The sequence below is a fragment of the Eretmochelys imbricata genome, chromosome 2, assembly GCF_965152235.1.
Source record: "Eretmochelys imbricata isolate rEreImb1 chromosome 2, rEreImb1.hap1, whole genome shotgun sequence".
Taxonomy (NCBI): domain Eukaryota; kingdom Metazoa; phylum Chordata; order Testudines; family Cheloniidae; genus Eretmochelys; species Eretmochelys imbricata.
The window spans coordinates 151,348,192-151,374,759 of record NC_135573.1 but is presented as its reverse complement, the minus strand read 5'-3'; positions in this window follow the sequence as shown (position 1 = coordinate 151,374,759).

Here is a 26,568-nt window from a genome sequence, read left to right as displayed (position 1 = left end):
GGCAGTCTCTCTGTCACATCGCGAATCTTAGCCCCTGGCAAGCAGCAGACTTCTCTGTTTTCCCGGTCAGGGCGGCAGATAGATGACTCAGTCCCCCTGAGGAGAGAGTCCCCGACCTGGGGTTGCCCAGCCTGACATCATCTTCCATGATGCACCATCTTTCCACACCAGGAGGCGAGACCATGGTGCATCATGGAAGATGTAGTCTGACCAGGAAGCTTGGTCTATAGAGAATAGGAGTGTGAGGCATCAAAACTATTACTACCATAAGGCACCACAACAGCATATTTGAATTGAAAAAAATCAGTTTCCTGCATTCATAAAACCATTTTCTGATCAACTTGAATCAGAGAGGGGAGCGGATTCTACATACACTCTAAAAATGTCATAGTGAGTGTGCTCTTCAGAGCTGTGAAAGGCATTACACCCACATCAGACATAATACCTTCCAGACCTCCTACTGGGGCGGCGCACCTGTGTATCATCCTCATTGTAGGGATGTGACTATATATGCCAAAACCAAACCCTAATTAAGCACTGAGATTGTTTATTTCTCTAAAGATTACCCTTTTGCAACATTCCTTTTTTTTACCTCACAACTCTTTCTAAATTTTTGGGATATGTACGTTGAGTGTTTGTGTTTAGTGTATATTGATACACATATTATTCCTAATTATTATTTGTATTGTCATAGTGTTAGGAGACCATTCGGTGCTGCACGAACACAGAGCAAAAGACACATTTTAGATATTTATCCAAAACCAAAAATACACATTTAATGTCTTGTAATACTGTCTATATATACATGCATTATGTAAGCAGGCAAAAGTCCATACAAATTTTCTTTATTCCAGAAACTGAAAACTGAGGCAAGGGCTCTGCTGCTGACTGCTCACTGAGGGGAAATTTCAACTTCCTGTCCCCTGTTACGAATTAAAGCAGTTTAAAACCAAACCAACAAAGGTTCAAGAACTTTTTCTTAATGTAGAACGTCAGGTTTGTTCAAAAAGTTGTCATGCAAACATTCCAAAAAATATAAGGGAGTGGATACAATGAGAGCTCATGGCCTTGCCTCCAGAAAATTCTGCAAATTCACCAGCAACATATGCCAGTGGCCCAGGATCCAGGCAGGCTTTTCTGCCCAGCTTTGAAAGAAAAGTCCTGATAGTTTCTCACTGCTGTTCTGTTGTGCTGCATAAACTGTGAGAATTCAGGACCGTGACAGAAACTGCACTAGTATCGTCTTATAAGTGAAAACATGTTTATATACCAATGATGTTACTAACTGGAACATACATAATTTCACTATAATACAATAATTTTTATATTCAATTTCAAAGTATTCACTTGTATATAATATATCTCTTACTCTGCAGCCTTACAGTCAGCGTTATACAAACAGTATTCCATGCTTGTTATTTGAATTAAAAATATCTTTACATAGAAAAGGTGGGTGAAGTAATATCTTTTATTGGGTCAGCTTCTGCTGGTGAAAGAGACAAGCTTTCAAGCTTACAGACCTGAAGAAAAGCTCTGTGTAAGTTTGAATGCTTATCTCTTTCACCAACAGAAGTTGGTCCAAAGAAGTTATTACTTCACCCGCCTTATCCTTCTAATATCCTGGGACTAACATGGCTACAACAACACTTCAAATAAAAACATCTTTGTCCTTTTTTATTCTTTTTTATGCTGCATGAGAACAAATATTTTCAAGACTAATCTAGTATGTCATATTTTTCTAAGTATATTCTATCTTGCATTTCTGTAAGTGAACCACTGGAATAGTGCACATAAGTTTGTTCAATTTAGTCTTATGTTTGTATGGTTTAGGGACATGAAAGAAAAAACACTTACTTGTTTTAATGTAGATTAAAAAGAGAATTCTGACTACAGCCTTATCATTACTGTTTTAGACATATTTAATTTTCTTTTTCAGAGATAGCTGTCACAACAACTATTGTTTCCAGTAAGCTTCATATCACCCAGCAATAATAATGCTGTTTTAATCTTGTAACGATGTGTCTTCTCTAGCTGAATTAATAAGGAAACTAACAAAAAGATAATTTGGGATATCTCTGAAATATGTGCTAATACAAAGACTATGATCAGTTCCCCTACATGTTGTTCTTAGTAATATTATGCTAATAACAGTAAATCTTTTATTTATGTATTTTTCCTTTTCTTTGTAAAAAATAAATATTGGTGAATTTGCATGAAAAAATACTAAGGGCCAAATTCCTTCCTAATGTAAGCAGGCAAAACTCTACTAAAGTGAATGGCATTAGACCTGTTTCTACCAACCGTTAATATGACCAATAATCTTACAATAATTTCGCTTAACTACACTGACGTTATATCATAGCTTCTAGTGAGATCCACCTTATGTATAAGTACATTTATTTATATGTACTTGTCAAACTATTTGTCTGCATGATGTACAATTATACCATTGCCCAATTAAACATTATGCACTTGAAATAATCATAATTATTATTAATAATAAAATGAAAATGATTAGGGGCCTGGGACACATAATTTATGAGGCAAGGCTGTGGGAACTGGGCTTATTTAGTCTGCAGAAGAGAAGAATGAGGGGGGATTTGATAGCAGCTTTCAACTACCTGAAGGGGGGTTCCAAAGAGGATGGAGCCTGGCTGTTCTCAGTGGTGGCAGATGACAGAACAAGGAGCAATGGTCTCAAGTTGCAGTGGGGGAGGTCTATGTTGAATATTAGGAAAAAGTATTTCAGTAGGAGGGTGGTGAAGCACTGGAATGGGTTACCTAGGGAGGTGGTGGAATCTCTATCAGTAGAGGTTTTTAAGGCCCGGCTTGAGAATGCCCTGGCTGGGATGATTTAGTTGAGGTTGGTCCTGCTTTGAGCAGGGGCTTGGACTGGATGACCTCTGGAGGTCTCTTCCAACCCTAATCTTCTATGATTCTATGAATATTGTGTAACTTTTTCTAGACGTTCTCTTTATTCGTAAGAGGACAAACCCTTTTCTCACTTGTTAGCCCAAGTAACTGAACCGTGCACTGAGGAGAGCTGTGTGATGGAAGCAGAACTATTTAGTGAACTATTAGCACTGCAGCCACAACTGCACTCTCAGGCCACTATTCCCCTCTGCAAATGAAAATAGCCAATAATAGTCATGGACCCACCAAACCCACCTTTCATAGTTTCATAGGGGTTACAGCCAGAATGGAGCAATAAATCATCTAGTCTGGTCTTTCCCCTTACTCACACACATATTTTACATCTGACAAGATTTGAGCTGTGCTCTATGGCATGTAGTGGGTGCAGATGCCTTGTATGGGCTCCTTGAATCATGACTCCTCCCATCCCCATCTTTCATAGATGCTCCTTATCAGTAGAGCTGGTCAGAAAACTGGTGTCAGGGGATGGGGGGATTTAGATGAAAAAAAAATGCATTTTTATAGATAGATTAGATTAGATTAAAAACTGAAGATTTTTGGCCCAAACCCCAAATATTTTGGCCAAAACCTAAACATTTTGGGTTTTCTTCAAAAAAGTGTTTGGTTTTTGGATGAAAAGATTTTGATGCAAACTTGACATTTACTGCTGAAAGTGGACACTTTTTGCCAAAAATTGTGTTTAGTCAAAAGAGTAATTTTCTGCCAAAAAGTTTTTTGATGGAAACATTTTAATCAGCCCTTCTCATCAGTTCTGTCATATTCAAGTTCCTCCATTTCAATGGAAATGCTCAGGAGAGCACCCAAAATAAGTAGCAAATGACATTCAGTGGTACTTACATTCTTTTAAGGAAGGTCATTCATTACCAATATTTGTTAAACTGGGCTTCTGCTCAATAAAGTGGCTATATAAACATGGCACTTTCTTACTAAACAAGGCTGCTTCCTGTACACATGCTCCAAAGCCCACTGAAGTCAGTAAAGAGACTTAATGGACTTTAGATTATCAGGCCCTGTGTTCAGAATTATATCTGCTTACTTCAAAAGTATGAAAAGAATATGATTTTAAAAAGTTTTATTCCTTTTAGCCCTGCAGAATCAACACAGATCTTGGAGAGTGAATTGGACCCCACAATCCCTGCAGGAAATCTTGTGAAATGTTAATGCGGACTGAAGATACCCTTTTATGCTGTGAACCATTCCCTCTTAAGATTTGGTCCTGGGTCAGCGGCTGGTAGGGGAAGTCCCGAATTACAGCCTCAGTGAAATCTTGCCAGTGAGAAGCCATACTGAGGGAGAGGTAGAAAACCCCAGAGCCCATATGGAGATATCAGCTGTATGGATGGCCCTACCCGTCTGCCTTCCCCCCAGGAGCCAAACAGGTCTACTGAATCTGCAGATTCTTGTAACTGAGACTGTTCATTTTTGAGGGGACAAACCCTGTCCTGCCCTTTCCACCCACCCATCCAAACATCAAAATGATCAGGGGAAAGCTCCACAAGGGAAACTATGATGATTTATTTCCCCCAGGGGACAGTCCCACAAGTTTTTTTTCTGACAGAAAGAGTGGCCGCCCCATATGTGTGTGTATTTAGATCCAGCTCTTTGCAGATATCTCTTTCTCTGTACACACATACACACAAATATAGGACTAGCACCTGCCACCCTTACTCACACTGAATAGTAACAGGTTTCAGAGTGGTAGCTGTCTTAGTCTGTATCAGCAAAAACAACGAGGAGTCCTTGTGGCACCTTAGAGACTAACAAATTTATTTGGGCATAAGCTTTTGTGGGCTAGAACCCACTTCATAAAGTTATTTTTCCTCCCTTGGTATCTTGCTGTTAATTGATTTAACTCATTAGACTGACCTCATACTTGGTAAAGCAACCCCCCGTCCTTTCATGTATTTATACCTGCTCCTGTATTTTCACTCCATGCATCCGATTAAGTGGGTTCTAGCCCACGAAAGCTTATGCCCAAATAAATTTGTTAGTCTCTATGGTGCCACAAGGACTCCTCGTTGTTTTTACTGAATAGTAAGTATCTGACTCACTGACATCAGTGTGACTACTCACAGAGTAAGATACTGCTCAAGATGAACAAGGATGGCAGGATCTGCAATTGCATTCTTTAAATACTGCTCTGAAAAAGGTCTTTGTCAAATTACCGTGCTTTTCTTTCCTCCCAAATTAGTTGTTTTGTTGCTGTAGAAGCCAAAGCACCACAAAGAAAGTGCTAAATTAATGCAAGTTCTCATATAAATATTTTATGTACAGTTTAATCTCAAAAATAGGTAATATATGTAGTATTTTTGGCATGAATCATGCTAAAAGCACAATTTCTGTCTTTTTCACATTAACAAAATTCCCAAACTACTACGCAGAAAGTTTCCAACTCCTAAAAGTTAGGTGGAGTGTGGCCAAAGAGGTAGCATTTATTCTTTCCTTTTATTTCCATTTATAAAAAATGATGAGGAGGAAATAAAGCTCATTAATTTAAAATACAATGCACATTCTTTTGGCTTAGTATGCCCTCTTGGCCATATTCCCTTCCATATCCCAGAACGTATCCTGGTTCAGACAGCATACTCAAGAAATAGCAGTATACAGATTCAAACATCACCGGAATACACAAAGGGATAAACTATTTCTATCCTCTTAACCGAACATGTTGTATGACCAGACATGCCAAACTTATTGGAAATAATACAAATATAGTGTTTATGGAATCACTTTTTCTATCATTTCCTGAATACTGGAGCTATCTCATTGTTCTACCTCCTTTGGACTGCCCACTTTAGACTAAATCTCGGCACAGATTAGAAACCTGACTTTTTTTTAGAAGTGTTTATATCTCAGTGCTGGCATTGTGCTGTGAAGCTTACATTGCTTCATACTGTATTGTGTAATGTTGCATTACTTAATCCTCTGACACAACAGAACATAACAGGCATTATGGATAATAATAGCAGAACTATAACACAAAATTCCATCCACGCATCCTAACAAGTATCTCCTTTGAGTGCATAACCAAATCCACTAAGAAGCAGAAAATACCTCCATTTGCAGGCAGTCATGATGTCCTGGGTTATTAACTACACCCCTCCAGACACACATTAATTACTGGGTGATTTCCACTTTCATTGGCTGTTTCCTTCTTCTTGTATTATGAGAACAGGCAAATAGGAATGTCTAAAATACCTTCTCTAGACCTCTATTGTGTCTCCTCTTGTTCTTCTCTTCTCTTAGTGTCTGATCCAAAGACCATTTAAATCAATAGAAAGGGCCATACACTAAGCAGCTCTAACATTTTAGTTTCCCCTCAGATACAGTGCCCTCCATGCCTCCAACTGTTTTGATTACTCATCTCTATGACCCCTCCATTTCTTTTCTGATATGTTTTTTAAATCAGGCTTCCATTTTTGCAGGAAGATTTTTATATCCGTGGTGACTTGCACTGACATTTTTTGCCTTCAATAAAAATTAGGCCTCTGTTAGTCAAAGAAGAGTTAAGCAAAATGAGTTCTGGTGGGCTGAGACAGAAGGATAGGAAGTCCCAATTATACTGCACCACATTATACAAACTTTCTTCTTTCCATATTGAAGGCTAGCTCCAGAGCCCAGATGTTGAACACATATGATACACTTTCAATAGCAACATGTGGTTGCTTGCTGGGCTGCACATTTACAGGCATATTTTGTGTCAGTGACTTTAGAGCTTTCTCTAAGTCTCTTACATGGGTAGACTGCAGATGGGCTGCTAGACTTCCTCCTTTCTACATAATATGTCATATTTTATTTACCTTTGATTCTTCTCTTGTTTGATCAATTTGTGAATGAGGTGCTTGGTTAATCCCAAGTGAGATCTATAAATATTATCTTTTATGTTAAAAAGACATTTTCCTCATAGCTCTGTTTTATGCTCAGAAATGTGTCCAGGATTTTAAAGCTGCTTATTTCCAAGCAAGCAACCAACAGTCACATCAGTTAGGATATTTTTTTTACAGGTCAGGGAAAAAATATCCATCTGCTGTATTGGAAACTGTAAGGGTCTTTCCATTTACTTCACTGGACTTTGGATTAATCCTGAAAACAGCATAGTTTGTATTTAGAGATAAGTGGAAAAAATTGAATTTCTTTCCTCCCCCCACCTCCACACCCCCACACCCACACACTTTCTTGAAATAAATTCCTACTAATGGGAAATTTTACAGTCTTTGCTGGTCATTCACTTCCTTTTCCATTCTTCTTTCTTAAACCTGTTATGCTCAGTATACTTGAAAGGGACAATTTTCATAAGCATCAGGGGCAAATAGAAGGCAACATGGTCCAGTGGGTAGGACAAATCACTATCTAGAAGTCAGGTGACATGGGCTGTTTTCAATATTTCAATTACAGCAGTGCCTAGTCCTCAGCCAAATTGGGGCCCCAGGTACTGTACAAACATACAACAGTCTCTGCCCCAAAGAGCTTAGAGGCTCTGCTTATGAGCTGTTGTGTAACTTTGGGAAAGTTATTTCACTCTATGTGCTTCAATTTCCCAAACTGTAAAATGGATCTAATGATACCGTATTTTGTAAAGCCAGCTGAGAGCTACAGATGCAAAGCACTGTATAAGAACTAAGTATGTAATTTTTGTAATAATTGATCATAAAATGACATTATCTTTTTGTTGCTGAAGTATCACCCAAGACACATTGGAATATCCTTAGCAAAATGCTTAGCATAAAAAAAGATTCCAAAAAGGAGGAAATCAAATCCACAATCTGAACAATGTAAGAGCATGCATAGTCCTTACCAGCTGCACTGCAACTGCTCTCCTGCACAGCTCTGCATTCAGATTTAGAGGCAGATTTGCAAATGGATCTGAATGGATACAGGAGTCCACCTGTGTATGTCCAGTTGCAGTATCTGGCCCCTAATTAAACAAACAAGAATACTAATGATATATACTGTCTTACAAATAAAAGGCCTGCCTCTGCTCCCTACTGCATTAATAATAAAATCTGCCCATGGCCATGATGAGTTTACAATCCAAGGACCAGTCTAAACTCACAGTCCCTGGCCCTACTGCAGGTGCAGGAGCTAGTCATGTGAGGTACATGTGTGTGTCGTCAGGCCAGAATAGCTAATAACTATTGATCTAACCTAATTAAGTCTGAAAATTAATTTTTATTTTTGTGTCTGGAAAATAAAATGTGAGGTTAATGGAGCTACAGCTCTGAGCTGTAGCTCACTGAAGCTTATGCTCAAATAAATTGGTTAGTCTCTAAGGTGCCACAAGTACTCCTTTTCTTTTTGCGAACACAGACTAACATGGCTATTACTCTGAAACCTGTCATTGGACAATGGAGTTTTCTCTGCTTCCTACATGTTATGCCCACCTACGCTGGAATGAGACCCTTAATTTTCTCTTAGTCAAGCTGTAACTATTTTACTGCGTTTTTCACCTTTCCTAATTGGTCATTTATTCTTGGTCCCTCATCACGTTGTTGTTGTTTTTTTCTTGTCTCTGAACTTCCTTCAATTTGTTAATAACTCTGTCATTAACATGCTCCACAATGAAGCCAATGCACTCAGGGGGGTTGCATCAAAGTTACACCAGCAAAGAATCTGGTGCTATTTTTTTTGAAGTTCAGATTCAAAATATGTTATTTCTAGCATTCCTAAGATAATGAATAACCTTATTGGTGCATTATGAATTGTATAACAAATCAAGAATTCAAGGCTCCATTCTATTAGCCATTATTCACAATAGCAGTCATTACATATGTAGCCTTAAAGCCAATGGGGCCACTCATAAGTAAGTGACTGTAGATTTCCATTTATGATAAAATTTTAGAAAACACTATAACTAAAAGAAAGACTAAGCAAAATAAATGTGGGACCAATCACATCTCTGAAGAGTATGTAGATAATTAAGTCAAACGTGAATTCCAGAGTGTTTCTCAACTGTATATTAGGGCTTTTCACTTTTCATCAAGCAGAATTCGCCAGGGCTGACCTAAATCACAATAAACTAAAAATAATTTCCCTGACCTTCAGATCTGACTTTCAATCCATATCTGCCATTTAAATAGGAAAATAGCAACCTGGCACAACTAAGATAAAGCATATGCCTTAACTGATTCCTGGAATAGAAAGAAGACAACTATGGTGTTTGCCAGAGGCATATGAAATAGATAAAAGAAAGATAAATGCTTTAAAAAAGTGGACAATAATGAATATAAGGGAATGAAGAAAAAGAAGAAAGTTTTTTTTCAAAGAAAAAGGAAAAAAGTTTTTCAAAAAGAAGAAAACCGTTTTCCCTGAGAAGCAGAAATCTGGTATGCTTCTTCAATCTTAATAAAGCATTTAGGCAGAGAGAACTCTCTGACACTTGAAGGGAGTAGAGACTGAAATGTTTTACCTCTGACATAAAGTCCTACAGTAGTGAGTTTTTATATTTAATGGGATGCAAGGTCATTTCCCATGGGCTATTTAGTGGACCTTTGTAGCTTCAAAATGTGATTCTTCCCTCAGAAATGCCTAAAGCTGATTTTTAACCACGATTCATAAATTCTTCAGAAGACGATCAAGTTAGGTTTATAAATTCAGGATGTGATAGAATGCAGCCTTCTTCTGTCTGTCTGTAAATACCAAAAAAGACTGCTAGGTTACAGGGAAATAACCTTTTTAGCTTTATTTTGTTTTCTCATTGTCCTTTTTCAACAATAAAACCACTGTTTACATGAATTCTTAGCATTTGCAAAGGAAAGAAGAAAGTCAGAAAGAGTGAAAAAAGAAAATGACAGGTATAATGTTTTCTGAGATTCTGAATTACATAATTCAAAGACAAGGACGTATGGTGAGTTAACTTCAAAAATGTATGTGTTTCTTTTTTTAAAGGAAGGAAAATAGAGAATGGGAAGAGAGTGACAGGCATGGGGAATGTTTGCTGCCTGGGATCTGTTCTTGAGTTCTGGGAATAATCCAAATATTTGATAATGAACTGATCTTAGCTTCAGAGGGGGAACACATGATCTATAGATATATTACAAATATTTTAAGGAAACTAGTTCAGAAACTCCCCAAACATCATTACTACATTGCAGTAAGTGCTTTGCCCAGGGCATGTGTCATAAATATAAAGGGAAGGGTAACCACCTTTCTGTATACAGTGCTATAAAATCCCTCCTGGCCAGAGGCAAAACCCTTTCACCTGTAAAGGGTTAAGAAGCTAAGGTAACCTCGCTGGCACCTGACCCAAAATGACCAATGAGGAGTCAAGATACTTTTAAATCTGGGGGGGGGTGGGAGGGGGAACAAAGGATCTGTCTGTGTGATGCTTTTGCTGGGAACAGATCAGGAATGCAGCCTTACAACTCCTGTTAAGTTTTTAACCTAAGCTGGTAAGAATAAGCTTAGGGTTTTTTTCATGCAGGTCCCCACATTTGTACCCTAGAGTTCAGAGTGGGGAAGGAACCTTGACAGCATGTGGTTGCTTTTTAATCCAGGGCAGAGCTGGAGTTTTGGAAGCTAAGTACAGTAGATAAAAAAAGCCTAGACAGAATGCATTGACATCTGCAGGTTTATTCTGTTTTTACTTTTCAAGAGACAGGCAATATGGCACTTAAATTTAGAAGCTCTACTTTTTTTAGTACATATTTTGAGAGTCACCAACTAGAAATTTCACTTTGCAAGTATACAGGAGAAGAATATATGACTAATGGCATTGTCTCTAGTCCAGTCTGCCAAACACTTCATTTAAATGTAGCTTGATAGAACTCCTTCTCTTAATGTTTAAGGCATTTGGTTAATTTCAAGTATTGCTTTCACTGTTTAAATAAAGATTAGCATTTTGTGTGAGTTTACTATTATGGGATTGATCTTACTCCAGTTGAAGTCAATAGCATCATTCCCATTAACTTCAATGGTACAGGATCAAGCACTATGTTGCTAACTAATGCCTCATTTTGCAATGCACTTTAGACCTGCTTAATTTAAATCATATGAGTAGTCCCATTGATATTGTGATGGGTTTGGTCACAGAGACCCCCTTGGGAATGTCACTGACATGCTGGAATTACCTCTGAGCCCATTTTCTCTGCTAGCTTGGGACTCCAGATCCCTGCCTTGTTGAGCCAGACATGCTAGCCTGCTGCAACACAAAACCAGGTCTGGTCCACACCCCCAGAGCTGCAGACTTTAGCCAAAAACTGCTCAGCAGGTTTTTTATCTCCAGATGCCAGACTCCCAGCTCCCAATGGGATCCAAACTCCAAATAAATCCGTTTTATTCTGTCTAAAGCTTATACAGGGTAAATTCATAAATTGTCTGTCCTCTAGAACACTGATAGATATGCACAGCTGTTTGCTCCCCCAGGTATTAACCACTTACTCTGGGCTTAAGTTCCCAGGAAAGTTTACAACTAAACAGAGCCATTCATAACCAATTGTCCTAGTCAATGGGAGCCATCAAGATTCTAAGCCACCATTAATGGCCCACATTCCAAGCCATCATTAATGGCCCACACTTTGCATAATTACAATAAGACTTCATATTTCTAGCTTCAGATACAAGAATGATACATTCATACAAATGCATCCAATGAAGTGACTCATGAAAGCTTATGCTCAAATAAATTTGTTAGCCTCTAAGGTGCCACAAGTCCTCCTTTTCTTCATATAAATAGGTTGAACACACTCAGTAGATTATAAGCTTTATAATGATACCTTACATGAGACTTTTTTGCATAAAGCATATTCCAGTTACATCATATTCACACTCATAAGTATATTTCCATAAACATAGAAAGTGCAACGTCACAGATATCATATGCTAAACACATTGCTGGACTGGGGTCTAAAACCCACACCAAAACTTTATTTTTAAAACATAACTGGTATTGTGATGATTCAGATACTTTAAGGCTGCTTTCAGCAGTCCTCTATGGCTATATTTATGTATACTTCTTTGATTACCCATGGATTATTTGGGCCAGATCCTGCAATGAAGTAAGAGTATAAAGCCCATAAGAATTTTAGGTTCACAAGGAACACAGAATCTGGTTCATTGTGGGAAGACTAGAATATGCCTTAACTTAACATTTTTCATGAAGCTCCTAGGCAGGAAGTACCTGAGGTAAAGAAGAAACTCATTTCAGTTTTTACTTACAGTAGTTTGTTAATGATGAGAGTTGTTTCCTCCTGTTTGCATGGGCATTCTGAACACGTGTTATTTTCTTTTAAACGATCTGAGGGACAACTTTTTTATTTCTGAGACGAGGGTCTATTACTTGGAGGTGGTGAGTTGTTTGTTCATTGACTGCTACCAATATAAATCTTCCATCTGGAGAAAAAAAAGGAAAATACCAATGTATATACATAAATATATATTTTAAAAGATTTTTCTTTAATAAATTTACAGAGAGGACAGAATAAAAGATGTCCCTTTTTTAAACTGTCACTTTTGTTACATGGTTTGTGCTTAGGTACCATAGGGATAAATACCTAAACTAGACTAAAAAACACACTGTCATTAATTCACAAAGGGTCAGAGTCTGGTACCTTTACTTGCAATGGATAGTACCTCGCTCTGAGAGTAGTCCCACCAATTTCAGTTTAAAAATGTAAAATATAAAAAATACACCAGAAACTGGCAAAACCCACCATCACTACATGAAATGAACACAGGTGGGCCAGTTCTTCACCATATTCATTTGCTTGTGTATTGGATCACCATCCCCTACCCTTTGTCTATTTGTGTCTTTTAGATTGTAACCTCACCCTTCCCCAACACACACACACACACACACACACACACACACACACACGGATTTTCTCTTAGTTACATTCGTACAATGCCCAACACAACAAGGGCCCAATCCTGACTGGAGTCTTTGGGTGTTATTGCAATATAAATGGTTACTATCAATACTCTTTTTCTTTACAGGTTAACTGTGGGGTTGATATTTTCAACATCTAAATAAATTTCAAAATAATGAATTTCTCTTGAATTATTAATTATTTAGGTTCCTTTATAAATCTAAATTGTCTATGTGTTCAGCTCTTAAATACTAAGAAAGAAATGAAAATATTATTCTGTTATTTCAGACAGTTAAGACTTTTTAGTGAATTGCCTTTTTTAGGAATTAGTTTAGAACAGGGATTGGTAACTTTTGGCACTCAGCACATCAGGGAAAGCCACTGGCAGGCCAGGATGGTTTGTTTACCTGCAGCCTCTGCAGGTTCGGCCAATCGCAGCTCCCACTGGCCGTTGTTCGCCGTTCCAGGCCAACAGGGGCTGTGGGAAGTGGCATGGGCCAAGGGATGTGCTGACCGCCACTTCCTGCAGCCCCCATTGGACTGTAATGGCGAACCGCAGCCAGTGGGACTGCGATTGGCCGAACCCGCGGATACTGCAGGTAAACAAACCGTCCCGGACCGCCAGCTGATTTCTGGGACAGGCCACATGCCAAAAGTTGCCGATGCCTGGTTTAGAATAATAATTATGAGTCAAACATCTTTTAACCAATTAACACACACTAATTAGACTTACAGAATACTCTTTTAAGTTTAATAAAAGCAATAGGCCCTCACTCACAAATGATATAGTCACAATGAAGTTGTGGAAGGCCCACAGGAGCTGATATAGGTATCATTGTATATCTTCTGGTTGGTTCTGCATTTGTACATATTCTAGTTGTTTAAGATTATGCCATTCCGTAATATTATATAGTCAGAACACTTTGTAGTACAGAAGGAACAGAACTCAAAAGGTACATAGCAGGTATCAGGAGATATAACAATACCTATTCTTTTTTATATATAGAAATAGGAATTGTGCACCGTTAGTATTATTTTAGTATATTATTTCTGGGGCTGTTTCTACCCTCTAAATCCATGTGAGGAGGGAACTGTCCATGCACTGATCTCCCCTTCCACTTGGAGATAGGAGGCAACTGTCTCCAGATTTATACCATTTCCTAGACCCACACAGAAGGTTCTCCAGTCCCAGAATCCACAGCAGTGGAGGGAGTAGGCTCAGGGGAAAGAGGGTAGGCTTTAGTTAGATCCAGGGGGACATGTATTTTGCCTTATAGACTTTGTGGTATTCAGGACTGTGACAGACTGCTGGGCAACAGCAGCTGTATCAGCACTCTGATCACTGGATTACTAACTGTATCACCTCAGAGTAAATCTGAAGGGCAAAACTGTGCCTAATTGATAGATTAGGGGTGGGCAGGAGAGAGCTACAAGGCTAATTAACCCTTTAGCCCAGAGAACATTATCAGCATATGTTTCTCTTTCAGTGGAGGAGATTTTTCCTCATCCTTGTGAAGGAGCATACTGGAGGGTGGTTGTAAGGATCTGTACCTCCCTTTGAAATGACTCACATAAGGGCCAGGCATATTCAACACTCCGAGGAACATAAGACTGCTCCAACCCTCCCCAAAAGGGGCAAGGTGGGACTGGAAGGAGGGGGGACCATGACTTCACTCACAGTGCACCACTCTCAGAGCTAGCTGGACACGTGGTTGGAGTGTAAACTGAATTATCCCAGTGTAAGGTTATGACTAAATGGCCCAATCTAGTTCAGAGGTAATATATACCTGATCTTGCACTCCCTTCCAGTCAGAACTCCTCAGTGGGAATTCCACACGTGGGAGGACTGCAGTAAATGTGACAGCAAAATGAAAGCAAGAGGAATAAATTTAACTCAGACTTTCTTTCCAAAGATAATTTTATCCTATATTACTCATGTGCATAGCTCCATTGACTTCAATGGGATTACTCATGTGAGAAAGTATTATTCAGCATGAGCAAACATTGTAGAAGCTGGCCTATCATAAGGGCTGCCCTAAGGAGGACTAACAACACCAAAATGCATTAAAAGATTTCAGTGAGGTAACTGATATCACAATCTTAAATCTAGAGTTTTGAGACAGTGGCTGTGAATTCCCCTGTCTCTCTCCTCACTGATGCCAGACACTCAGGAATGGAATCAGCACAGCTTCCCATAATCCCAACAGAGAGAAATGGATTTCTTCCCACAGCACCAGTCCTGGAAAAATAAGAATAGGGGGAATGGTATTGCAAGCTGCATGAGTTCAAAAATCATGAGGCCCCCCAAATTCTAAGAATGGCTTAACAATCATGAGATTTCTAAAATGTGCAATTTTGTGTGTGTGTGTGTGTGTCTGTCTGTCTGTCTGTCTTTAGATGTCCTCTCTATCTTCCCCATTTCTCCTCCTGCTAGTAATGTATTTTACATGTACTGTGAGATGTATAAAGAGACAAGGTGGGTGAGGTAAAATATTTTATTGCACCAACTTCTGTTGGTGAGAGAGACAAACTTTCAAAATTACACAGAGATGCATGGAAGGTGCAACTGAAATGTCCTTGCAGTAAATGGCTCATATGCAAGATATGCCTTCATAGGGTCAGGCAGTCAAGCAGCAAGTCTTTTATGTTAGCAAAGGAATAGTGTAGTCATTTGGAAATCCCTAAAAAACTAGGATAATCTTAGAAAGCCAGGATTCTGCAGGTAAACTGGTTTGTTAGTGTAGGAGAAAAATACAGTTCTCACTCTCAGGTTGGGTGCAGCAAGTCAGATACACTTTATTATCTCAAGCAATTGCACAGAGGGAGAGAGTGCACTAGGATACAGGGTTTCCCCCACCTAGGCAGGTCTCTCAAAAGATAAACAATTAGAGCAAGCATTTATACCTTTATTACAGACAATAATAAGCAACAGCTGCATATTGTTTATACATATTCCTTCATGATATCTTATGTTTCTCACCAATTTCTCTTATAGTCTACATTCTATTCTTATCTAATATAAGGTCACAACAGCCTCTTTCACAGTTGTTTTCCTACTCGCTTCGCACTGTCCCCGCTTCTACAAAGCTCGCCTTACTAAAGCTAGAGTTAGCCTGATTCCTGCTCATTTCAGAGGCCTGCATCCAAATTTCCTTTATCTACTTCCACACTCCCCCCTTTTGTGCTTCCAGCACAACTATCAATTTTAAACTTCCATTTTCATTAAATTTTGTATCTCAAACTCTGCATCAAATACTTCAACCTTAGGGGTTTTAATTGGATACAATGATAACGCATGGTTAGTATGGACATGAAAAGTTTAATTATTATTATTATTATTACGTCCATTACAACAACAATAACATAACCCTAAACCAAATAACATCAATATAAGCAATAACATACCCACAATAATAATATAATGGGTTTATTGCACAGTTTTGTCACAGAACACAATACATCAAACTTAGTACATAAAGTAGACACTCTGTAAGCGGTATGAAAGGCATACTTTTCAACTTGATATATATTTTGAAACATATGAATTTGCCCTTGTAATTCAGAAATTTTCTGAACCTGTGGTAGGAGTGAACCTAAATTTTGAAACCGGTCGGGTATCAAAGTGGTTTAATTAAAAGAAATCTGATACCCAAGGTCCAATTGTAGGGTTTTGTCTGCAGACCAAGAAATAATGTGATTTCCTGAGGCCGTAGTGAGATTAAAATGTAAGTCTTGCAAAGTGGTGGCCTTAACATATACACAACTATCATTAGCTTGGAACAGCAACTATCCTGTTAGGGTAGTTCCTTGTCCCATACCTTCCCAACAAACTTTGTCAAATACTGTGACAACTTCCCCTTGCTTCAATTTCCTTATGCACTGAAGCTGCGGGGGTTCTAAGGGCCATAATATCCACTGATTCCCTATTCCAATTCAAATATCAAGTGTTATTCCAGGAGCACTAACAACAAATCAGCTAGGCATACCAGGTGGTTTAATCTCCCAGGTGTCTCCCAGAAGTCAATCCCACAGGCATCTTCCCCATGGACCCAGCAGGATTCAGTATGTGGGAGCCCACACCCCTCCTACTGGCCCATATGCTTGGAAGGAGCACTGCAAGTACTTGCACATCCATCCTGAAAATCTCCAAGTATGTCTCCATGGCCACAAATCAGATGGTACTCCTGAAGTTCTAGTAAGGGCAGTGGGCCAATCCTGATGCTCTAGATCACTCCAAATGGCAATCAGCTGGTCATTCAGGAAATCCTGGATTTCTGAGATAGCCAGATCCCACTGCAATGCCTTCCCAGCCTCAGTGATATTCAGTACCAACTCTGTTAACAGCTTCTGGGTCATTGGACTAAGGGCGGAGATAAAATGTAATACACCAACTCCAGCTTGCACCTGGGTCAGCTGTGCTCCAGTAATAAGACCAGTGGCTTTTTCTAGTTGCCCCAATTTTCCATCATGTTGTTGGCCCTTAAGAATATTCCAAATTGCTGCTGTGCTATTGGCACCATCCCATAAATGTCCAGCTAAATCTCTTTTCTTCCTAGGGAAGACCCAGGCCCTTTTGCCGTGCTAACCTAATGGCAGCCCCTCTTGAGCAATTTGGATATGTAGAGGTGATCTGAAAACTGGACAAGGGCAGTGTGAATTTTATAGTCCCTAATGTAGCATTAATCACAGTCCATTGATATCCTAATACGTCTTTTTTTGTACAGTACTATACCACATCTGTTATTTAACTATTCTCAGGTACTTTCAAGAGGCATTAACATTAATAGCATAGGAAGGGTATATTGTAATATGGTACAGGTTAGATTATTAATTACTGGGACCATCTTAATACAAATAAAATTTCCAGTGGCAGAACACACTCTCCGAGTATGAATCTGATTATTTACTAATTGAGTAACTAAATCCTGAACCTCAAAAATAAATTTTTCAAACAAAATTTAAATACTTAATCACTAAAATATATAAAGGCCTTGGCCACTGGGTTTCATCAGAATATACGGCATTATCTGTATTTGGATGTATTATAGCGGTAGTAGTATAGTGTAGGAGATGTTGGGGGCAGTGGCAGCAAGGCACCATTGGTATGTGTGTCATCTGAAAGCCAATTAGGAAGGGCAATACGTGCTGAAGATACTTATCCAAAAACACGGGGCGCAGCCCGTGGAATAAACCCCCAAACCCAATCACTACCGCTTTCCCAAGCATGGGTCCCACAAATTCCTTCCTACCAGTATATAATTCTTTGTTTCTTCACCAGGGTCAGTTCTTAATGTCTTTTGTAATCATAAATTCCTGGACTTTGGCAATTTCAGCGGAGACAGTATTCCTTCTTCTTTCCTGAAGCAATTGTAGCTCAGCATCATACAGGGGAGAGGTTACCAGCACGTCACCCTGTAGTGCTTTGATTTCTTTAGCAAATACAATGCAGATTAGCTCTGTCAGTGGACAAGGGAGAGGTTACTAGCACTTCACCTTGTCCTTTTCCCCTGCTGTCCAAAAGGAGGAAAGAAAAAAACCCAGAAGGAGGGACAGGCTGATCAGTAGTCGAAGTGAAGTCATCTCGAGGTGGAGGGGTCTTTTTGCAGTAAGAAGCATGGGTCCAGGCAGTCAGTCCTTGGCACTTCACAGCGGTGTTGGTAGTTAGCAGGACTTAATAAGGGCCTTTCCAGCGTGGGGCCAGAGTAGTCTTTCGTTGATGGACCTTTATGTAGACCCAGTCACCTGGTTTTAACGAATGCCAGGTTTGCTCAGGATCCTTGGAGCAGGACTTCTTTCACCTGTAAATACAGAGACCTAACACATTTCATTAATGTCTGGCAGTGTTTTGCAGATCTCACAGCTGCTTGGGCACATTCAAGCCCCCCTCTTTCTTGGCTATTAGCCAAATCCTAGCTGTGAGCAGTGTCCTTGGGTGGTCCAGCGTCTTATCTTTGGATCAAACTTGCCAGCTACAGCGTTGAATTAACTCGTCCTCTGTTCTTTTTCTTCTCCCCTTCTTGGCTTCTTTTAACCTACAAAGGAACCTTTCACTCTCTCCTCACACACCTTTTTCCAAAAATGAACACATATACATTGCCCAATATAAGCACTTTAGTCTTATTGTTCAATGTATGCCACATACACCCTTCTAGTAAAATGACTTTATTACAGAGCTTTGGAGCAACAAGCCAGGACAAGCACACCCACTTTTGAGGAGTCCACTCAGTACAACCTCTGGTGTCCAATAGCTTTCCTTCCTTCTCAGTCTGTTGGTGTGCAATTTTAACAACTATTTTTCTTCGCTTTAGCAAGTGTATTAACTTTAGTATATCACATTTCCTGATATTATCCAAAACACTTTGTGTTCCAAGTTGAATAAAACAAGTATCTGCATTTTGATTTAACCCTTCCACATTAGTCACTCTACAGTGATGATTGGGCACCTAAGTCCTATAGTATTTTTTCTGATCCTTTCTGGATGACCTAACTTCCATTAAGAGAAGTCCCTTTTCCTTTTCCTAACTATTTGGGAAAACTATTGTATCCACAAGAAAAAAGAGCTTTTCAGAATGACTATGGAACTGAGTTTGTAAAGTGCAGAGTACCCTCAACTCCCAATGACTTCAGAGCATGGCAGGATTGGGTCCCATCAAGCTCGTATTCTTGGTGAAAATAAAAGATTACTCTCCTGAATGTTTAAAATAAGCAGAAGAAAAAGATTGCAAATAGCAGCAAAGTGAATGTGTTACGCTTGTATTTTAAAATATTTGTGAATACGTTTTTTGCTGTTCTTACTGAACTCCAAAAGGTAACGAGAGAGAGAGGGAGAGGAACCTGTTAACTTTTTTTTTTTTAAGTGATAGAAGCCTTGCATTCCCCGGGTCATACAGTCATTCATTCACTCTAGATATATGATTAATCATAAACATATAACAAGAATTAAGCAGGTACTGTGAAATATTTTGTTTTGAACACATATATTAGTAATTTTAAGTACTTTTCTCAAAGTGGCATCTATTTTTTGCATAAAATTGATGTTGATAGTGCATTCATGACTGTCATGTATAGCATTAAATCATAGACTTCTTAACATAAAAGGTACAGAAAGTGTAAAGTGACTAAATTATTGTTGTAAGAGAAATCTTAACTTTTGAAATTAAGGTTAATTAATACTATTTTATTCTTGTATTTTATGGTATTTAGATAGTTGCAGCTTCTTGTAGATTTTAATGGCTCCATATAGTATAATCCCTGTTAAGGGATAATCCTGCAAATACATACATGTTTAATTTAAGGCACACAAGTAGTCCCGTGGATTTTAAATTTGGACTTTAAGTTTGGATTGCATGGTATCAAAATCTTGCTAGTTGCCGTGTGAGATTTTGGTTCCAAATGATAGAATCTTGTTATATCAGCCTTCTAGGGATAAATTTCTGGGAATGTGTATGTTTATTTGTTACTTCCCCACAAATCAAAGATTTCAGTCATATCAGATTGTGGGAAAAGAAAATCAGCTCTTCTGGTTTCAGGTCTGAATCAGAGCCTAAGACAACAGGTAGATTTGGATCCAGGGGTTTGAATCGGAACCCTAGATAAACATCTGAAGGTTTGGATTCCTGGATTCCATTTTTGGTCAATCTCTATTTGAAGAAAAAACATTTTTGCAAGGGAGTAGATGTGAGATTCAATCTCTTCATTTTCATGCATTTTATGACTTTATTTGCAGTCCACAAATCATCTGAATGATGAGGTGAGAATTTATTTAGATATTAAAATAGCTCTAAGCCTCAGTGATTTTTTCTGTATCCACTGAACATCATGTGAAAGCCACAGTGGCTGACACATATATAGAATTCATACACACAAAATTTAAAACACAAGAAGTTAAAGTAGCAAATTTGATCAATAAATACTTTTTTCCCCAAAATTAGTGATTAAATACATTTTATGTTGTAAATTAAAAAATAAATAAATAAGGGTTAAACTCCTGGAATAATATTTGAAATCCAGTATATTATAAGCGGTTGTTGTTGGTTTTTTTTTTTTTTTTTTAAGAGTTCACCTTCATGGGATTTTCTATTGTCTAGGTAGGGTCATCCATTTTGGCACTTTAAACCTCATAATTTAATAAGTGGAGATAGAAAAAGTTGTGTTGTGATCCTTATATTAATATAATATATATAATATAATCCTTATATTAATAAACTCTGATCCATAGCTAAAATTCTAAAACGAATGCAATGCTATCTCTTTTGTCCCCCCTTTAATACTGAATGTAAATTAACCCACTGTACATTTTCAGATCAGGCTTAGAGCTCAATTTGGATTTGAGCACATACAAACTTCTTAAAAACCTAAGTTCCATTCAAATGTGAGTTTTTCACTGCGCACACAGCTCTCATAAAAAGTGGAGCTATATAGAATGGTTTAAATTTAATCCAAATCTCGGTGAATTTCATGAATCTGCCTACTCAAGCTTTACATGAGTGGGCTCATAAATGTTATTTCTGCTTTTATGCATGATAGATTGCGGTCTGCTGCTACTGCTTCTGGGCTTCACAACAAATACCAGAAACCAGAGTTCACTTCTAGCTTCATGCATTTTTCATAGATCCAGCTAAAAGTAAAACTGTACTGATTGATAATGGCTAATGAATGTGTAAACTGTTAGTGAATGTTTTCCACAGGTTACTGTCTTGGGTCACAGACAGCTGAACTGGATAACTGATTATCCATAAAGATCACATTAGTATATTAAAGAACAATTTGTTAAATACCCAAGCGACAGAAGAAACCTGAAAAAATGAGAGAAATTAGTTATTTATTATGGTGCATGCTCAGGATGTCCCTGCACACATTAATAGACAACAGTTTGGATTTTTTTTCCCTTTTACTCCACATCCCAAGGTTTTCAAGCAAAAGAAATGCTACGTCATGCCAGATTTCTCTAGAGGAGCTTCAAAGACATGAAGAATCGACATGTTGAACAATTTAAACCTATTTTGTTTTTTTCCTAAAAAGGCCACTTTTTTGCATTCACAGTGTGCAATCAACACCAAATGGACTCACCCACTCTGCTTTAGTGAAAAAAACTGTCTGGAATTTTTTTAAGACAAGTTATTGCAGGTAATGCCTGTGGTCGAAGTGTCTTTGCAAAGTGAATTTGTAGTGTGGCATGTCTTTTATCTCTTCTCCCCAATGTTGTCATGAAGTGACCTCAAATTCTCACCACATCAGGCTAATCCAGGCATGCTTTCATTGGTGAAGTTTTTCATTTCCCAAGTAATACACTTATGTAACTAGGGAACGAGTGATCTGGTTGTGGGTGACCCACCAGATTTATCACAGGAGAAGTTCTGAAGTATAAGGTCATAGACAAGGTGTAAAATGCATTCCACAGCAAGCTCTACTTAATTTTTATGAAATAATTATCCAGTGTTGACATTTAAATTGTCATCTTTAGGTTTTAGATTTAAACAGGTCTGATGAATGGGGCAGGTCCTCAGAGCTATGGTTCTGGTCTGTGTGCAGACACAGAAGATATCACTGTATCAGTGACACTCTGTGCTCATCTTCAAGGCTTTTTTCACAATCACAAAAGGTAGAAAGAGGATCAGATAGTCAGATGATGGACAGACACTGGTTTACACTAGCTGAATGGCTATGCCATAGTTGTATTAAAATGAAATAATAGTTCCCAGTGATTCTGTGGCAAATTCCATGACTGCCACTGATATCAGACTCAGAGGTCTGCTGACTCAGAGCTTTCACGAGTCTCATGTAATGAATCCTAGGCTGGGCTGTGAGATCTGATCAGTCCCTCTGTCATGTACTGAGTCCGCATTGCACAGACCATCAGCACTTGAGCAGTGCTGTGGAGGCTGGCCCTGCCTCTGAAGCCCTGACTGGCTGGATATGGGAAGACCAGAAAAGCTGGCCTCTTAATAGATATTGTCCGCCTCCATGCAGAGCCCTGGTTGACAAGAAAACAAGCAGGAAATCCCACCCTTACTTCATGATGCAAGCCTGCCTACCATTGGAGGATGGGTATGATATCTGAGAAAAGACAGTGTGTGGGGGGGTTTCAGGAGAGGGCACATCCTGCTGCTGCAGGGACACAGCAGGCTGAGAGTCTGAGTTCCGGGTTGGGACATAGACCCAGGGAGCAACCTGAACGTGTAGTCCCTTTGATCCTATACTGCATGTAAGAATCGGTCACTGCCCAAAGGGAAAGTAGTACCTTAATTCAAAACTAAGCTGCTGAGGCTTGAGGGGTAAAGATGTTTTGTGACTGATGGAGGAAGGGCTCATTTTAAGCATATTGAATTGATGTTGTATTTCCACTGACTGTTCTTTTCATTATTGTCCCTGCGACTAAAGACTCTGGGATTTATCTGTCCATTTGAGTGATTCCTGGGTGAATTACTGGCTCCCCAAAGGTTGCAAGAATTCCAACAGCCGAGAAGAGAGAGGAACCCATAACACATCTTTGGCAGAGCTTCCACATGGGTCCGGATTAAAGGTTCATGGAAGAAAAAGGATACTATTTCTAAACAGGAAACTATGACTGAGTGGGAAAGTCCTTGCTCCTCCATCTCTGAAAAAAAAAGTTGCTGTGGATCTCTGGAATTTGCTATGAATTGTCTGACCCTGTAAACTCCCCAAACTATGAGAAATTCTAAAACCTGCTGTGTATGCATTTTGCCTCCCCCTTTGGGATGATGGTGCAATCCATGAACCTCAAGCCTGTGATGTGCCAAGATGCCTAAGAGCTGCTGGCTGTTCACCTAAAAGTGAGACTGAGAGTCAACAAAACTATTATCCATTCTAGGAAAATGGCAGGCTTTAAATAATTGGTATGGCTTAGCCATGAAAGCCATTTGATAAAAGATATTTATCATGTACCTTTGACTACCTGACTTGAACTTCGCCCATGAATACATCTCCACTGGAACTACTTATAACATTCCAAGCATCTGTCATTTAAAATAATCATTGTGCTCCAAATGTTTCCTTCTTTCCCCCCATTATTACATTGGAGTGAGGTGCAGGGAGATGCACTTCAGTCCTGGATCAGTGACAGGTTTAAGTGCTGATACTATGTGACCTGTCAGTGTAAAGGGCTAGATTCACAAAAGGACTTAGGCACCTAACTGTTACTTTAGCTCCCTAAATCGCAGAATCAGGCCCCACTGGGATTCAAAAAGCTCCTGCTTAGCTGTCCCCGAACTCTGTAGGTGCCTAAATTTTCTCTGCGCCTACATTTTTTTCAATAGAAGTTCCCTAAATGCCTACGTTTCAGCCTCAGTGTGAGCAATTCAGCACCAAGCCAGCTATATGGATACCTAAGCTCCAGAGTAATGCATGAACCAGAGAAAGATAGGTGTTATTCTGCCTATCTTATCCGTTGGGCCCAGTCTGGTGAGTGGGCTCAGACATCACTCATAGTACTGGGCACTTATAGAGAAACTTACACAATACACTGGTGTTGTGAGGAAGAAATGCTCCCTCATAACTTTTGGACCAGTGGTCACAGTACTCACCTGGGATGTGTGAGACTTCCAGTTCAAGTCCCAATTCCCCACACCACCTGAAGGGGAGAAGGGATTTGAACAGGGATCTGCAACCTCTCAGGTGAGCGTTCTAGCTACTGGGCACTGGGATATTCTGATGTCAAGCTGTCTCAGTCTGTTCTGGTGAAGCTGTTCCCTTGTGGATAAATAATGAAACAATCATTGGGCCAGAGAGAGAAAGAGCAAACAAGCATGAGGATGACTCTGTAGCCTTGGGGCTGGAGCCCTCATGAAGGAGGTGGGAGACGCTGCATCCAGTCTCCCTGATCCAATGACACCATGCCTAAATTTCTTTCTGAGTCTAGCCCTAGATCTTTAGATCACTGGAAAAGGGAGATTTCCAGATATGAAGATGGGTTACAAAGAAGTATTTGGTTATGCTGGGGGTCACTGAAGTTACACAGCCAGAGGGTTGTGAGGCAGTAATGGAGACACTGCCAAGAGGGGCCTCAGAAAGACTGGATAAGCTTCAGATAAGCTACTGCAATGTTGGATATGTAAATGAAATGAAAATCCAAAACTTTCTCAGGTTCATCCACTGGTAATTTCAATAAGACAAAATGTTTTATTTTTGAGAAGCCATGCTAATCCTACACAAGATAAAAGATGTCTCCAACTCACTGCACTATATCCCTTTCAGGATCATCTCACGTTATTTTAGATCAAACTAAATATGCAAAGTTTGTTATGTTTCCAAATTTTATGAGACTGACTCCTGGCAATATTGCTGGTAATCTCTCTCTTCAAATCTCTTATCTCTTAAAATAATTCACAAATTAAATGTAATTGTTTTAGTACCATGTATTTAGAACAAAACCAATGCCCTTTATCTTTAAGAAAGCCGGCTTTCATGAAATATTAGGGAAAGCAGAATTGTGTGATATGAATAACTGTCTGCTTTAACTCCTTGTCCCTCAGTTCTGTGCAAAGCTTCTTTGGAGAGCTGAGTGCAGTGAAAATGATCTCCTAGTGGCTGGTCATCCTTCTATGAAAGTTCATCATCAACTCTTTTTTCCTCCCCTTGAACAGCAACAGTTTAGGAGGAAAGAGTTCCTGTTTGCTGTCACTCTCAGCTCTACTGAGTTACACACACCTGCATTTGCTCTGTGAACCTCTGTGAGCAGCTGGTAGCATTTAAAGAGACAGGTGTATAATTCTAGTTAAAGTAAACAGATCATGATTTATAATCTTAACACATGTGAAACAGATGTGTTACATGAGTTTTAGGGAACAGACTTAGATGGGACTACACATATGTGTATAGCTAAGCATGTGCATAAGGGCTTGCAGGATTGGAGTCTTCAGTTTAGTAACTTTTATCCTGCAGTGTATTTGCATAGACTCTTGTGTATATTAATATTTGAAATATGTATTTTGGGATGTGGCATTTGAATAAAATAATCAAACTATGTGGTTCTGATCATTTGGATAGTATCAAATTCTTCTCAAAGATTTGACTTCAGCAGGTTCCATTTTCTAAGACCTTTCTTTAGGTACTGGAGAGTTGATTATATCATTGTTAATTATATCATGGGCGTCCTGTAGTCAGTTTGATCCCTGAATAAATCATCTTTATTTTCCATTTCACATTCAAGGAAACAAATAACACTGATAATAGGACAGCTGGGAAACATAAATTTCAGTTTTTGAAAAATGTTGAGGTTTTGGCATTCGTTTTCATTCTACATCTGAATGTTTTTTTTAACATTTATCATGAAAAAGCAGTGAGGTGGTCGCTGCTCTGCCTGATCCAGAGCAAGGACTTACATTGATTTAGTTGGGGATTGGTCCTGCTTTGAGCAGGGAGTTGGACTAGATGACCTCCTGAGGTCCCTTCCAACCCTGATATTCTATGATTCTATGATTCTATAGCACTCACGTGCCTTAACCAATAGGCTATTGGCTATTCTGTGATGGATACACATCCATCTCACTTGGTTTCTCTCTGTGTCACTCTCCTTCCTACTGCCTCCCGCACCAGGGGTGGACCTCACAAATCTTCCTGATGAAAGTTTCAGTGAAACTGATATATTTCTGCCAAAAAGTTTCAATTCTGATGAATCAACATTTTCCAGCAAAAAAGGTTTCATGAAAAATTCCTGACCAGCTCTAATTGATAGGAAGCACTTTGATAAGGTCAGCATTTCCAGTTTTATCCAATGAATTTGGCTATGGCTAATGCCATTATTGGTAGGTGGGCCCAGGGCTGCAGTCTGTCATAGTGCGTGACTAGGCTGATGAGTCTCATTCTGATGGGA